Source organism: Pelmatolapia mariae, linkage group LG17 (genome assembly GCF_036321145.2).
Source record: "Pelmatolapia mariae isolate MD_Pm_ZW linkage group LG17, Pm_UMD_F_2, whole genome shotgun sequence".
Lineage (NCBI taxonomy): Eukaryota > Metazoa > Chordata > Actinopteri > Cichliformes > Cichlidae > Pelmatolapia > Pelmatolapia mariae.
The window spans coordinates 10459060-10475980 of record NC_086242.1 but is presented as its reverse complement, the minus strand read 5'-3'; the positions used below and the strand labels follow the sequence as shown (position 1 = coordinate 10475980).

The 16921-nt window shown below is 41.7% G+C and overlaps 1 protein-coding gene across 8 annotated transcripts in view; it reads left to right on the top strand.

Moving 5' to 3' along the window:
- Window positions 1-16921, top strand: part of wnt5b (wingless-type MMTV integration site family, member 5b) — a 91861-nt gene that overhangs the window by 56903 nt on the left and 18037 nt on the right. The gene's annotated exons all lie outside the window — the stretch shown is intronic.

Sequence of the window (16921 nt, the reverse complement as noted above, 5' to 3'; positions counted from 1 at the left end):
CAAAATCCTCATTGGGAGTGACCAGGATTGAAAGGATAAGAAATTAGTACATCAGAGGGGCAGCTCAGATCGAGTAGTTTGAAGACAAAGTTAGGGGGTGAGATGATTGGGAGATATCCAGATGGTGGATTTACTGGGCAAAGGATGTTGAAGATGGAGCTGCCAGGTCAGAAAAAAAGAGGAAGACTTAGATTCAAGATGTAGTGAAGGAGGACATGCAAAGGGTTGGTGTGACTGAGATGTGACAGGAGGATGTTAGGGATAGGGTAAAATTAAGGCAGATAGTCAGTTGTAACGACCTCTAAAGTGATAAGCTGGAAGAAGAAAAAGCTAGGAAATTTTGTTAGCATGCCTTCTTCATAAACTGCACGGCACAGATACAGATATCTCTTATTAGTGCAACACTAATAAAATACTTGAGGTTTGTGCTCAGAAGTTTGGAGCACAAACTTCTCAGGTGAACTATACCTCACAGCAAGTCATATTATTTGACATTATTCAATTAAATTAGAGAGCAGACTGATGCTGACTACAGCTAAACCTTTTACTTTAAGTCTTAACTAAATCGAAAAGGGTTAGTTATAAACAAGACCACTCGTCTCAGTTATTATTATTGATTTCTAAATTATCTAATGAAACCAAAACTTTTTTGTAGGCAGTCTTATGAGAAACTCTAGTTTTTTTGCATTGCTTAATTTTTTCAGCAGCAGAGGTTGTCAGTTGCTATATGCATACACATTACAGCATATCTATGTGATTCTGTAGCCTCGTCATGTAAACACGATTGTTTTTAAACGTTCGCATCTTCTCAAGCACACACACATGCACGCACGGGCTTCTTTGTGTGCGCGTTTGTGTGCATGCGTGCGTGTATGTGCGATAATACGACAGGGGAGCCGTTTGCTGTAGCCCGTGGAGTGTGGCAGAGTGGCTGCGAGATAGCAAAGAGAGAGGAAGAGCTGATGAGAAACATAGAGGCAAAGCGATAGGAGAGAGGCAACAGTGATCAGGTGCAGATAAGACAGAAGGAGAGGGGCTGCAGAAAACGCCGCTTTTACGTGGAAAAAAAAGCAGCCATGCACGACTGACGGCAACACTCCTTTCTCCCACTTCTCCCTCTTATTCTCTTGTTCTCCTTCCTCATGATGGATGTTCAGATTCGTCTTAATGCAAAGCCCAAATGTTACTGAAAGGGCTGTTGATCTCTTTAATAATTTTGCATGACCATGTTCTCCATATCCTTTTATATGCATCTGCACTGAAAGACATAGAAAATAAAATTCACTGTCTTTGTTCCATGTAAAACTCTCAAATGACTTATATTAGTCTCAGCTCAGCTGAGCTGGGACTAATATGCCCTACTCTACGTTAACAACATCAAACAAATGTTTTCCAGTACGCAGTCTAATTTGTGTTACTGTCTGTTCTGTCTTTCTGAAATTGTACTGTATGCACACATTGTTTCACTACTTTCTCTTTCTGCCTCTCTTCACAATTCTTCCAAATTATTGCCATGAATTATAGCGTTAAAACATTACCAACATGAATTAGAATGAGCATGTATACAAGATGTGTTATAACAGTGTTTATAATTTAGCACGAAGAACTGCTCATACTAGCCCGACAGTTTAAACCCAATCCACAACAAGGTGCTCTCTGTGAGTTTTGCTTGTAACTGTGTGTGTCTCATAAAGTATAAACATTCATCAAAATATCTATCTCAGGCTGGAAAACACTTGTGCCTCCAATGTGAACACAGAAGGATTATGGGGATCCAGCCAGTACAGAGTCATGCTTGCCTGCAACAACTCCACTGCAAGTCACCTTTGGGCAATGATACTATGTGTAGGTTAAATACTGATTGCTGGCTTTAAGAGTAAAGGGAACAACCACTGGGAAATTCACCCAGCAGAGGAAGAAACGCAAAATACATGAAAGAAGTGTTGATGAGAAGCACAGTGGACAGTTTTAATTGTTTTTATCCCTTGGTTGCTACAGATAAGTTCTTTGTCATCTATTAATTCTGCCTTTTCCCACAGCAGAGGCAAAGCTAAAAAAACAAACAAACAAAAAAAAAACTAGCAGATCCACAAATGTTCATCTGCAAAGTTCTGGTTAGGAACAGTGCAGAGTCATAAACTGTGTTTTAAAAAAAAGTGTGGGACTAACAGGGGATTTAGGTTTCTGTTTTAAATATGCTCTTTTGGTACGTTGTAACTGCAAAACCCTCTGAAACTCTGTGCTGGAACCTGATGCGCACATCACATCAGCGCAGATCACAGCTATCGTGATTGGCCTGATTCCTCCGATGCATTGACGGCTACTTTTTCACAGTGAAAGAAAAATGATTATCACCTCAAAACAAGGAATAATAATTATAGAGTCATAGGACTCACAGATGTGAGAGATTGACAAAATTAGCTAAACAAAAAACCAAGAAAAACACGTGATCACAACGAAGAGTGGGGAGGCAGGAGAGAAAAACAACAAAGTCCCAGGATTTTATTTCTTTTCTATTGTGGTTAGCTGCGCACAAGGTAATTAACACCATGCACAAGCATGAATAATGGCTACGGCCCCTCAGATAGGTTACATCATAACCGGTGTGAGTAAAAGTCTAAATCAGCAGTATGAGGTGAAGCCAATGTCAAAAAGGCTTTAATATGTAGTCCTTCTAATGGGCTGCAGGGGGAGATTCCTCTGTAAAAAAAAATAATGATAATAAATTTGTTTTTAAAAAGAAAGAAAGAAAAATTAAAGCAAAAATTAAAATGACTTCTTTAATTTTGTCTTACTACACCATGACTGCGACACCATGCCTTATATTGAAGACCGCTTCTAGACTTTAAAATATACAGTGTGAATATTATTACTACTATTTGCAAGTAGCCAAGTATAGATAACATAGTAGTATTTGGTTCAAACATCGATTTGAGCTTTTTAAAACACATCAAAGAAACATAAAGGCTGTATTTATAAATGCAAAGCACCTAGTATGTCCCACTCTGCTTTTAGCTTATATTCTGTAACTTCATCAAGGGCAAAAACAAAGCAGTTAACTGCACTGTCCCCTGTGGCTGCCAACACCTACGTCCTTGGTATCCGGGCACAGAGTGTGTCATGCATTTTCAAAATAGCAAACCTGACATGAATACCAAGCCATATAATGATACAGCAAACACCTTGAGATCTAAACATGGTGGGAGATTAACACCAGCTATCAGTTAAATGTGGCTAAACTGTGGCCTGCTGGACAAACCTCCCGGAAATCAACAGGGGTGAAAGAAGAAAGCCATAATCTGTTTAGTTAAACCAAACCGTACATGGATTTTGAACTTGTTTCTGTGTATTCATACCAAAAATTGACCTTAAGACTGTAGCCAGACTGGCTTGTTCAAAAAACTTTACACACATCACCAAAAATGTCTTTGGTTTGTCGCTATCGTCATCTGTAGCATGATGAAAGAAAGATCGACGAGGTAAAAGATGCGTAAATAAATAGTCTAGAAATGACATAAAAACTGAGAGGCAGGTCTATATGCCACAGGCTTTCTCCTCAGCAGCAGTAGCTGAGTCTGTCTCTGCATGACCTGCCTGTGTGTCTGTGTGTGCGTGTGGTGTGCACACTGCATTTTTTTTCTCCTGTTTTCCTGTCTCCCTCTGTCTGCCTCACATCACAGCTCTGTGTGTGTGTGTGTGCGTGTGTGTGTGTGTGTGTGTGTGTGTGTGTGTGTGTGTGTGTGTGTCTTGCTGCTGTGGTGTGTCATACCCCTCTTAGAAAACCCGCTGGGCCCAAGCTAGCACTCACACTGAGTGAGAGAGCAGCGGAAGAGGGATAGATGGATAAGAGAAGGAAGACGAAAAGTGAGATGTGGGGGGGAGGAATGACTACGGAAAAAGGAAGAGGAAGAAAAGAGTGTCAGTATGTTAAAATAGAGGTTGAAAAATTCAGTGTGTGTGTGTGTGAGAGAGAGAGAGAGAGAAAGAGAGAGTGTGCTTCCAAAGTGTTCTAGAACACAAGACTCTACTCGTCATGTGACCAGACGTGTGTGTGTGTGTCTGTCTTTTTGTGCATGTGTTTGTGTGTAACTTTATGTGTCTGTATTTGATGATTCAGGGGAGGACTCTAACTGGATAATTGCTCTCCTCCACAATGTGATTCTGCACCCACAGCGATTGCTGGTTGCCAAGGTTACATGGGCGTGTGTCAACACATATCCCTGAATGGCAACACCTTCCTGAAAGGATATTACCATGACTCGGTAGATTATATTTCTCTTTAGCACACAAACAAAACATAAAGAATGCGTGCGCGCACACACATACACACACACACGCACGCATGCATGCACACCAGCATATGAAAGAAAACAGTAACAACACCTCAATGGCCCTAAGATGCATGTGGGTGTGTACACATATGCACGCTGTACACTGTACACCTTAAATCTTTTATGTTCCTTCAGGTCTTTCCTCGCTTCAACTGTACAGTACTTAAACATGGTTGTGTGTGTGTGTGTGTGTGTGTGTGTGTGTGTGTGTGTGTGTGTGTGTGTGTGTGTGTGTGTGTGTGTGTGTTTTACACCTGCCTTCAAAGCTTCTCTGCTTTTCTCTTCCCTCTTTCCCTCCCAGCTCCCTTCTTGCATCTCTCTTTCTCTCTCCCTCTCTAATAATCTCCCTCTCACATGGGGGCTGGTGTGTCTTCTTTAAGCTCAGGTTCTCTACAAGAGGCCAGGGAGTTTCAGAGCAGGGACCCCCACTAGGGGGTGGGGCACTGGCCAACCCCCAAAATTTGCTGGTCCCCAAGTGGACCCCCTGGCAAGACTGTGCTATGTTGGTAATAATTAAAAAAAAAAAAAAAAAAAAAAAAACATGATCACAAGAGAGAGGAAGACCCCCTACAATGAGTTGAAACATTAACTTGTTATTTGTTCCTGCAATATACAGTTTTTGCCCTTCGTATTACATCATTTTGTATGTCCCTCCCGATTTCCTGTCGTCAACCCCTCCCCTCTACTGCACCCCTGCACTGTTCTGTTTTTGGTGTGCCACCTAAATATTTTTAGTGGCCCCCATATGGCCACCCCTATGAAAAAATTCTGGAGGCAAACCTGTTTCAGGGTTCTGCACAGTATCTTAGCTGTCCCTAGGACTGCACTCTAATGGACAGAGACCTCTGATGTTGTGGATGGAATGCTGCTGGAGCCACTCTTCCATTATGGTGATCACTTTAGACTTCCTTCAGCCCCGGGTACTTCTTAATCTTCTTGTGCTCATTCTTTCTGATGTTATACTGTCAGATGGGATTTCCACATCTATCACAACTGCTCTCTTTTGCTTCTGATCAGCCACCGCTATATCTGGTTGGTTAACCAGCAGCTGCTTGTCTTGAACTTGAAGTCCCACAGGGTCTTAGCCCCGTTATTCTCAGCTGCTTTTAGTGCCTTGCTCCAGCGGGACTTGGAGACTTATAATCCGCATGAGGCACAGATGTTTTTGTACATTATCCCGGTCACTTGGTTGAGCTTTTCAGTCTACGCTGGCCCCAGCTTGCATCTTACATCCTGCTGTGTACCGGAGTGTCTCAGGGGCATCTTCATGCAGCCTGAACCTTGGGTCCTGTCAACTGTGATAGACATCTGCCTTCATGGATATGGTACTTGGGACCTGTTCATGCCCTGCCATGGTCAGAGTCTCTGTGTGCTCCTTGTCCTTTTTAAGCCTCTGGTACTACCTCTTGATATCAGCCACTTCCTTCCACCTCTGGTCTTTCAAAGTATTTGCTTTTCCTCATCTTTATCATCATATGTCTTCTGCCTGAAGCGCTTTCAGACCAGGTTATCCTAAGGGCCATCTTCCTGATGTAGTTAGGGTTAGATGTTCCTTATTTCATCCCAGGTTTTGGTTTTAACACTCCTTATTCTGCTTCATCACATTGTTCATAGAGCCTTGAGGTGTTGGACTTAGGGTTAAACCCTCTGTGTGTTGTGAGAAGTTTTCCTGTCTTGACATCATTATGATGTATTTCTTTCTGTGTCCAGCTTACTATTCTAGCTGATTATCTAATGATTTGCAAGGCTTAGGTCTTTTTCCTACCACTGAGCAGGGATTCTTAACACCTGTCTACCATCTCTGGAGGTATTTAACTGTTTCAGACCTTCTTGGTCTGTACTATACTCAGGTACATGTAGGTGTCCTGTAAGTGTCCTGATGACGTTTGCTACACTCATCCAGCTTTGGCACTGACAGTGAGTTGATGTCATCCATGTGTAGGAGGTGGCTGATGGTCACTCCATTTTTGAGTGTGCATCCATATTCACTCTTTAAGCTGGCTGAGGGGAGTTTGGGACACAGCAAAACAGCAGCATCACCTTTGTACGTGCGACACTTGGTGGTGAGCTGTGCAATGGCCTTTGAGTTAACTTCCAGTGTTGTTTTCCTCAGCTGCTTGAGTTCTTGAAGGTTATCAGTGAGGGTTAAAGTGTCAAGAACTCTAGGATCCGTGAGGGCATTGAGGCTTTGTTGCAGTCAATCCAGGGGGGGCTCAGATTAGTCTGGCTAGAGTCTTGGATGACTGCTCTGTCGTATAGTGCCTGGTGGATTTGTCCTCTGCTTTTCCTTCTGATGCCCTTCTGAGCATTATTCCTGTGCTGTTATGATGCCTGAGAGGCAGGTTATCAACTAGGGGTTTGAAGGAGTTGTACCCCTGTGGGGACCTGCCTGCTCCTAGGTAATCATATAATCAGATCAGATCTTTGTGCTGTCCAGCTGTCCAGCTGTTCACGCCTTGCTGTCTGACTTAGTGATGTTACTTTTTTCTGCTTTGGATCTGAGAGATTGATGCTGCTTTCTGGTCCAGCAGACATTTGGCATTTGTGTTATAGGGATGCCTCCTTCCCACAGATGTTCTTTCATTATTGCACAGTCACAGCTCTACTTCTCCTTCCGTTATGGCACAATATACATGGCCATTAAGAGCAAAAAGACAAAAAGGGTGATGCACAAAAGGGTGGAGACACCAGGAGGTCAATGCCAGGAGTTGCAAGCCTATTTTCTGTGTATCTGTGTCTCTCTTTTTTACATCCATCTCTATCTATCTTTACCTCCATTTCTTTTTATTTGTTCATTTTTGTGCACTTTCTCTTACCTCTCTCTCCCTCTCTGGCAGCTCTTCTGTGCTTCCATCTCACCACAATGCCTCAAAGATTGCATGTGTGCATGCATGTCTATGAGTGTGTGTCTATGTTATGCACTGCCGCTTTGCTCCAATTTTTTGCACCACACAGGCTGCCTAGGTGTGTGTGTGTGTGTGTGTGTGTGTGTGTGTGTGTGTGTGTGTGTGTGTGTGTGTGTGTGTGTGTGTGTGTGTGTGTGTTTGTGTCCCCTCAACAATGCTTTTCTTTTCTGCCAGCTCTGCAGTCTGACATAGGAGATTTTTCAGTCCGTGTGCTCTCTCTCCCTCAGTAGTCAGCATTTTGGCATTTTCTCAATGCACTCTGTCATCTTTTGGCATGAATAGCCTGCATATTGTTGTGTGTGCTTGTGTGTGTGCTTGTGTCTGTGGATGTGTGTGTGCATGCATTAGCCTGACAGGATCTCTCCATGTCTCTGTGTTTGTACCGGGACCCATGAAGGTGTAAAACAGTTCATTTTCAATCCTAGAAATTACTCTCGGTGGTGTGGATATACAGTGCGTATACCAATGCCAGAGCAATGAGCAAATACGAGACTGAGCACAATCACCTGAGTCCTCCCGCCAGACAAGAGCTATTCAAACGATTTAACCAGAATTTGTTCAAATGTTTTTACCTGTTACGACTTGTGTTAAATTGGTGTGAAACTCACTCTGGAAAACACGGGACTTCTTATAGAAAAGCAAAAGTCACACAAGCAAGCTGTAGGCTTAAAAAAACACTAACTGGACTTAGTCAAAATCTTAAACCAAACATAAGACCAAAATAAATCTTAAAATACTTGAGCTTTCATACCGAGACGTGTCTTTGAAATATCAACGCTTGAATGAGAAAAATAAAAAAATATTCAGGACACAGATGACTCGCCAACAGTTGATAAATGTGCTGCCAAACAGATTTTTACTCACCAGCTGGCTCCCACATCAAAGATATTTCAAATAACGAAAAAGATTTAATTCCAAATTTAGGTTGCGTTCATTTTTATTAATCTCACATTATTTTGGTCGCTTGCCACTCGTACACAGAACAGCTTAGATTTGAATCCTCTGAACAATCCTTTTCACATAAAATTTAGCAAAGTACGTCTTCCCAAGTAAAAATAAGATAATAATTAAATTTTCTATAAACTGCAGGGACTCCTCTCTCATTTGCCTACAGTGACATGTCCCAGTGTCTTTGTTATAAACAGTAAATGACAGATAGCTGTTTCCACAGCAACCAGTATGCATGTTTATATGGGTTTATGGCAAAAATTACGTGCAGATGATGAGAACGAGAGTTGAAGAAAACCTTGGACTTTGTGATGATAATGGTAATCGACCTCTGCACAATTCATCTTTGAGAGAATATGAACATCACAATGCTGATGTTCTATTGTAGAAGGCCAAGGTAAGATAAAGACAAGGGAGAAAAATAGATGAATTGATGGTTGCACCTAAGCTTTTGTATGTCTTATGTCTCTCAGTGCTACTTGAAATACTTCTGCAACTTGATTGGAATCCACTTGTAACTAAGTGAGTTTACTGGAAATGATTAGAAAATGCACACAGCTGTCTACATAAGTTCACACAGTGTACATCAAAGTAGAAACCAAGGCATGAAATAATTACATGGAGACCCAAAAAACTGGATGCTGTCAACGAAGGATAAACTGAAGGTGTCCAGGTCCATCTCAAGGTCTTATTAATGAATGCAATGAATGATCCTGGGCCAACAGGTAACCAGGAACCCAATGGGTACTAGCAATGAGAGCCAAGGGCAACCATCAGTGCTACACTTCAACGACTGGGCCTTCATCAAAGTGGCCAACTGGAGGCCATCCCTCAATAAAAAGTCACATGACAGCCAGCTGTTAGCTTCCCAGAAGTTTTTGATTATGCCTTAATCAAACAAAGATTGAACATATTAGCCAAAAATCAAAACAGATTATGTGGGAACAGCCAGTACTGAGCATCCCCATTAATATCGCCCCTAAAGCCAAGCATGGTGGTGGTAGCATCATTCATGTGGGGAGGAGCATATTGCCACAAAAACACTACAACACACAAACATCTAAAGATACTGGACCTGATTTAGAGTCTGGTCCTGAAGCTAAGGCATGATCTGTGACGCTTGTTGAATCACTCCTGGGTTGACTTGAGGGTCTCATAACTGCAAAAGATACCTTGAGTAATATATAAAAGGATTATATCAGACTGTTATTATCAGTAAATTAACAAAACGCCCCAAAATTGTTTTATGCAGATTAGTGACACAAAAAATTGAAAATAAAACATGAATTGAATCTATTTTAAGATGATTCTGAAGCATAAAAAAATGTTGAAAGAGGCTGTCAACTTTGTGAGAGTATTCTAGGTTTATTTTAAGGCGGGGGTACAACTTCTGTTAAGCATATAGAAATTATGGTTTGGGTCAAAGTACAGCCCCGAGAAATGAATGTAAGTCGATTGAATGTCCTCCCAAGTGATGGCAACATGACTGCGTGTGTTCTGACCTGACACAGAAGAAGGCTTCCCAGGGATTTACAGGCCATATGAATCAAATTCAATTCAATTTTTTCAATTCAATTTTATTTATACAGCGCCAAATCACAACAAAAGTCGCCTCAAGGCGCTTTATATTGTACAGTAGATCGCACAATAATAAATACAGAGAAAAACCCAACAATCATCAGAGACGAGCATTAAATCAGGCCAGACCAGCCGAGACTTCCGCTGTTTCATCCCCTGATGAGCATGTGAAAGTTGTTCTGACCCACACCGTGTCTCTGTGTCTTACTATAACTTTCTATGGGCCAATTTCTTATTGGTGTTACTCTGATATGTGTGAGTGCGTATAGAGCTCTTCCATGTCACAAAGACATTCAGTTCTCCGTCCCAGAGGGTGGAGAAGTTGCTTTTGACATTCATTTGAAGCATGTGTATGAGGGTGAGTGAGGCAGAGAGCAAAAATGTGTTTGTGTCAGAGTGTTTGTTTTTCTCTACATGACCATGCTCATGAATTTCTGTATGTGTGCACATCTGCTGTGTGTGCGTATTTGTTTGTGTGTTAATTTCTCCAGGGAGGGGATCAGGAGACCAGTGTAGTTTTGAACTCCAGGGCACAGGGAATCTGGGGATCTGGCCCATCCTCAGTGGCTTCTCCCTGGGCTTTCTGATCAGGGATTCAGCCTCTCCCAGGTTTCCTGTCCAGTGCCAACAAGAATTTTCTCAGTTGCTCCACTTGCACTCACACTCACACTCCAAGAAAACACAATGCCATTTTACTCTTAACAGAGTTGATTTAAAACCGAGCAACAAATTAACCTTTTTTCTTTGTGACACAGATTCGATCGTGGGACGATCGTGGCTCAAGAGTTGGCAGTTCGTCTTGTAATCGGAAGGTTGCCGGTTTGAGCCCCGGCTCCGACAGTCTCAGTCGTTGTGTTCTTGGGCAAGACACTTCACCCGTTGCCTACTGGTGGTGGTCAGAGGTGGTGCCAGTGTCTGGCAGCCTCGCCTCTGTCAGTGCGCCCCAGGGCAGCTGTGGCTACAATGTAGCTTGCCATCACCAGTGTGTGAATGGGTGGATGACTGAATGTAGTGTAAAGCGCTTTGGGGTCCATAGGAACTAAAGCGCTATACAGATACAGGCCATTTACCATAAATTTGACAAGGTATGTAAACATTCCTCAGAGAGTTTTTGAGTTCAGATTGACATGCCAGCATCACACAGTTTCTGCTGATTTGTTAATTGCACATTGGATTGAGATTTCCTCCATACCATTACACTACCAGCAACACCATAAACTGCTGATACAGTTTATGGTGTTGATGTGCTGATACAAGGCAGGATGGAGCCATGCTTTCATGTTGTTTACACCAAGTTATGACCCCATCATCATTCAGATGGTGGGGTCATAAGGTGTTTTGTGTTCAAAGATGCTTCTGCATACCTTGGTCCTGATGAGTGGTTGAAGTGGTTCAAAGCAGTCTGGCCATTCTCCTCTGACCTCTGACATCAACAACGCATTTTTGCTCAGAGAACTGCTGCTCACTGGATATTTTCTCTTCTTCCGACCATTCTCTGTAAACCGAAGACATGTTTGTGTGGGGAAAATCCCAAAAGATCAGCAAATCTGAAAAAGTCAGATCAGCCTGTTTGGCACCAACAGCCATGTCACGTTCAAAGTCACATAAATCACTTTTCTTCCCCTTTTTCATGCTCAGTTTGAGCTTCCCAAAGTTGTCTTGATCATGTCTACATGCCTAAAAGCATTGAGTTGCTGCCATGTGTTTGGCTGATTAAATATTTGCGTTAACAAGCAGCTGATTTAGAAGATGGATTTAATCATCTTGATGTCACCCCTTGTTTGTGGAGTACAGCTTTGAAGGACTGAGTTTGACTAAAGTGTCTGTTTGTGTCGTTTGAATCAGATCAAAGTGTTTATCACGTATTGCTTGCTAATACGATAAGCAAGGTGAATCCATAAGCTGTATCCATAAGGTGCATCACACAGACACAAAACAGAGCAGAAAATAACAGCAAACCATAGCATTTGTGACATACTCTCATTAAAAATGGTTGTTTGTGGTCACCATCGACACAAACATGAATGAAGTCCAGTTCACTTAGGTGGTACCTAACAGACAGCTAATCAACATGGAATCAACATGGATTATTGGTATGTTGCATATGTGCTTCTGTGCAAAGAAAAGCACATAGTTGGACGGAGATGACACTGCAGTTAGGTTAAATGCTGACTGGCTACAAAATGGGCTTGAACAGGAAAAGGAGCGACAGCAGAGTCCACCACATAAAGAGAAGTGCGAAAAAACAATAGAGATTTTTTTTTTTAAACTGCATGAAAAACACGATAGCAGCTGCAGTTGCCACTTCCTATTTATTTTAATTCTGGGTAGCTGTTGATGACAGCTAGCAAGTACAAGGTGTAGACCAACCACCAAAGTCCCTTTAGTCCGCACCCATTTGTCACTCCAAGCTGCCACACTGCCACATGTTATGCCTTAATACAATTTAGTTGGGTGAATGGCATAAAAATTGACCCCCGTAAAGAGGCACATCAGCTGTAAAGACTTTCATAGACAGCTGGTTATTTAGATTGTAAATTTGGGCATTTGAAATGGGGCGACACAAGTATTGACCCACATTTGGAGCCATTCACAAGTAGCCATTTTAGGCAACTGTGGTTTTTGGTACTTCCTGTGTCGGCTTTAATTGTCAGACCCAGTCATTGTGCACTTGTTTGCAATATTTTAAATGGCTTTGTTTTTGGCAAAGTAATACAAAACCATATACTTTAACCTGATATGCCTTTAGCTGAACCAACTCTACTGTCCAAGCATGTTGACATACAAGAAATAGTTGTCCTATATATATATTTATAGAAATAGATATGCAATCAAGGCTAACAAAAATTGCACATGTGGTAACACAGAGCACCAGATATACAGTACCGAGACACACTTTATGAACATGTTAAATGAAGAACAGTAAAGACTAAAAAGAAAGTGTTGGTGTTCGTGACATACCGATTAAAGAAAGGGGAACGTGAGAGCGACTTCTTATGGACGTCTTTCTGCACATCTGATTGGAGAGAGGGACAGATAAGAACAAAGACGGCAATCTGACTTTCAGACTGAGAGAGAGAAACAGAAACGCGTGAGAGATATTGAGAGATGAAGGAGGCACGGGCTTCGTAGTGGAGTGACAGAACAAAGCAGAAGGATGCAGAGAAACAGATGGTGATACAGGGCAGAGAGATGTGTGAGAACGAGGGAAAAGGAGACAGAAAGACTGCGATGGAGAAGTGTAGAGAAGATATATTTAGAGAAAGAGGGAGAGAGAGTTTTAGCCTCCCAGCTAGAGGCATGACTCATCTTCTGCCAGCTGACAGAAGGATGGATGGAGACAAGGAAAGGGGGTGGGGGTGGTGGCGGGGTGGACAGAGCTGGGAAGAGGAGAGATGGAGCGGGTGAAGGAAGAGAGGGGAGCGCAAGTGTGACGGAGGAGGGCGACAGACAGGGAAAGGGGACAGCACAGAGAGAGAGGGGTGATGAAGGGTGGAAAACAGAATAGAAGAGAATGAGTTTCCACAGGCCATTTTACATGCAACCACACATGTACACCGAAAAAACAAAGAGACAGATATAAAGCCCAGGGCCCATCTCAGCTGCTTCCAAGTCCCGCTGCACTTCCCCCAGGGGTGTATGTGTGTGTGAGAGTGAGAGAGGATGATATAAGCAGCAGATTTCCCCGCAGCAGTCTGTTGCCGCACACGTGTGTGATTGTGTACGTGCACATGTGTGTGTTTTGGAAAGGGAACAGAGACATGAAGAGCACTCGGGATGACAAAAAGAAGGCGAGAGCGGCGCTGGTATAGTAAGCGAAGCAGGTAGTTTCGTCATCACGTGCGGCTGTGGCTGAATTTCAGTTCTTTCTCTTGCTGCTTTCTTTGTTGAGCGTCTGCACAAAAGTTGGTAAATATTATATATCTGTTCCAGCTTGTTCTTCTTGTTGTTTTCCAAAGAAAACAGCAGGGGCTTAAAGCTGTGCGTGGAATAGGAGAGGCTTCATTTGAAAATACAGTTTCTGTCATGGCACAGTAGACAGAGTAGGTGTGCTAGGTGATAAATCACTGCAAACCCTTCATTAAACACATTCAGTAAAATCTAATCTGGCTGTGTGTTTATTGTGGAAATGGATTAATTATATAGTGCGTAGAATATTAGTTGTTAGTTGGCAGCATTGTTCATAAAAAAGACTATTCCTCAACTGCTCAACTGGTGTTTGAACTCGTTGTATATACAGACATCTGCATTGCAAAAGCCTCATTGAGAAAACCCTTGAATCCCTGCGGGCATCTACAGGCTCAATGTTCTGTAGCTCTGCATGACTTCTGACCTTCAGATAGAAGCAGCAGAAAAATCACAGAGTCTTGTTTGCCTATTGAATGCAATAAACTTGTTTATGCTCATACTATATCTTTATTGTGAACAAATTTCATAAACACCTCTTGCATTTAGAGGGCAGCACCCAATGAGAATTTCAGGCATTTGTGCTTTACGTGTTCATAAAACATGTAAATCTTTAATCATACTTGACGTTTTTCCAATAGCCGTAGTTACTATGATTTTGACCCATGGATGGCAAAATTATCATGTCATATCTGCAGATTTTTCTCTTCATGTCTTAAGTCATTAGAAGACATGGAAAATCACTTGTGTAAGAGTCAGGGCTGTCACAGTTTCACTCATATTAAGTTGGCCTTGAATAATTAAAATGCAGTTAAATGTTTCTTTTTTTTTTTTTTTTTTTTTATTTAACCTTTATTTAACCAGGAATGTCCCATTGAGATTAAAAACCTCTTTTTCAAGGGAGTCCTGGCCAAGACTCCCTTGAAAAAGGATTGAATTGAATTGAATTGAATTCAATTGAATTCAATTCAATTCAATTGAATTGAATTGAATTCAATTCAATTTTATTTATACAGCGCCAAATCACAAAAACAGTCGCCTCAAGACTCTTTATATTGTAAGGTAAAGACCCTACAATGATACAAAGTTAAATGTGAATGCATTAGTGATAATCATAAACAAAACAATAACGGTCACTGTTGGGTCCATTTTTTGATACGTTGTAATTATAATATATGAAATTGTGATCAGAAATTCACGCATACTCATCATAGGTATGAATGTGATTTTTCTGTGGTGGAATAATTGTACAGCGTACAGCATTAATGACTTTCAAAAACAAGAATTGGATGCACAAGTTTTGGACAATTAATTTTCAATTTTCTCTAAACCACAAAGGGTCAAAATTAACATAAAATTAGTAAAATCTTTTAATAAGTGGTGCTGAAACCTCTACAATGTCTTTTAATTTGACAAGGCCAAGGCCTCATTAATGATTATGATTGACTGCAACTGGTAGTTTCTCTTTGCCAGCATAAAAATGATTTGTTTGACAGCAAGTCCAAGGACCTCGGTGAAGATCGATGGAGGAGTACTGTAGATTTCATAACGTGGGACGCCATTTCTAAATAACTGCAGATTCCAAGTTCTTCAGATGTGTCACCACGTTGCAGAAGTCTGGAAGAAGACCCAAACTGTCAGCCTCATTTGAAAGAAAACTGGTTAGGATGTTCAGGAACAGTCCAGGAACCACCAAAGCTTAAGCCTGCCATGAACTGGAAAATGCTAGACCACCAGTATCATTGTCCATAGTGAAGCCAGTTTTACATTGTCATGGACTGAGAGGATCCGACCAAGAAAGATAAAAAAAATCAACACCTTCAGGCACCACTGAAATTCGCAGCTACCCACATGGACGAGCCAAATACCCTCTGAGGAAAGGTTTTATGGTCAGACCTGACAAAGTTTTTCAAGGTGAGGCTTTCAAACCTAACAACACTGCACCATACGCCATGTATGGTGGTTGTAGCATCATGATCTGGGGCTGTTTTGCTGCCAGTGGTACATTGCAAAAAGCGGATGAAAAAATAAAAGAGGACTCTCCCCAAATTCTCCAACTTCACCCCAAGTCAACAGCTAGACTGTTGAAACTCCGACACAGCTGGGTGCTCCCACAGAACAATGACCCCAAACACAAATCGAAACTGGTTTTGGAATGGATAAAGCGGGCTAATATTAAGCTGCTTTCCCAAAGCCCCCAACCTCAACACTACTGAAGAAATTGTCTGCCAAAAAGAGTGGTCAAATATCCAGCCACAAATATGCCAGATGCTTGTTGATGGCTACCAAAAGCATCTGATCGTGGTGCAACAACCTAAGGGATATTTGGTTAAATATCCCTTAGGTTTGTGAATTACAGAAAATCTCAAATAAATGCAAACTCGTACACCCAATTCTTCTTTTTTAAAGCCATCAAAGATGTATGCTGTACAATCACTTCACCCTGGAAAAAGATGGGTTCAAAGAAGTTAACAAAAGCCTGAAACTACCATGAAATTCATGCTTATGATGAGTGAATACAAATTCTGACCACAGCATTACTATTTAGTTACTTTTTAAATAAAATGTTGTAATTGGTTTTACTTTAGTTTTAATAATAGACTATTTTAAATCAAATTTTACTATAAACTGCCTAAATGGACTGTGTTAGTACTGATGCAGTAGCCCTGACAGGAAACACCATCTGATTTTGATGTAAGCTCAGGTGGTCTCCTTGACTCAAACACAAGGCCAAGGTTTTCCTGCTTCCTACAAAAGTAAAAGCAGGTACTTTAAAAAAAGTGCCCAACATGATTAGACAAAGTCTCAATTGCCTTTCAGTTGCGGAGTCTACTTTAAATATTTCCCTCTAAATACAATCAGTTCGCAGCAGTGACAGTGATTTTTAAAAAATAATATTTAGCATTTTGTCCCGAGCAGCTTCCAGGTAATCAGCTCAGGCTCCGTCAGCTGCCGCTTCCCCTGCAGGAGAGAACTGGCTGGTTGTTTTGCTGAATTCTGGCACTGTCGGCAATAAGAAGTGAGGCTGTTGTTAATCCAGCGAGGAGCTGCCGACTTTCTCAGGCATTGCTCCCTGTTGCATGGCTATTGCTCATATCCTCTAGGGACAAGTCCCCCCCCTCTCCTCTCTCTCCACTCCCCTCTCTCTCTTGCTCTCTCTCTGTATCCATTACTTGGGCACTCCCTCTCTCTTTCACCCTCTCTATTTTCCCTCCTTCATCTCACTTTGTCCAACTTTTCTGTGCCTCTCCC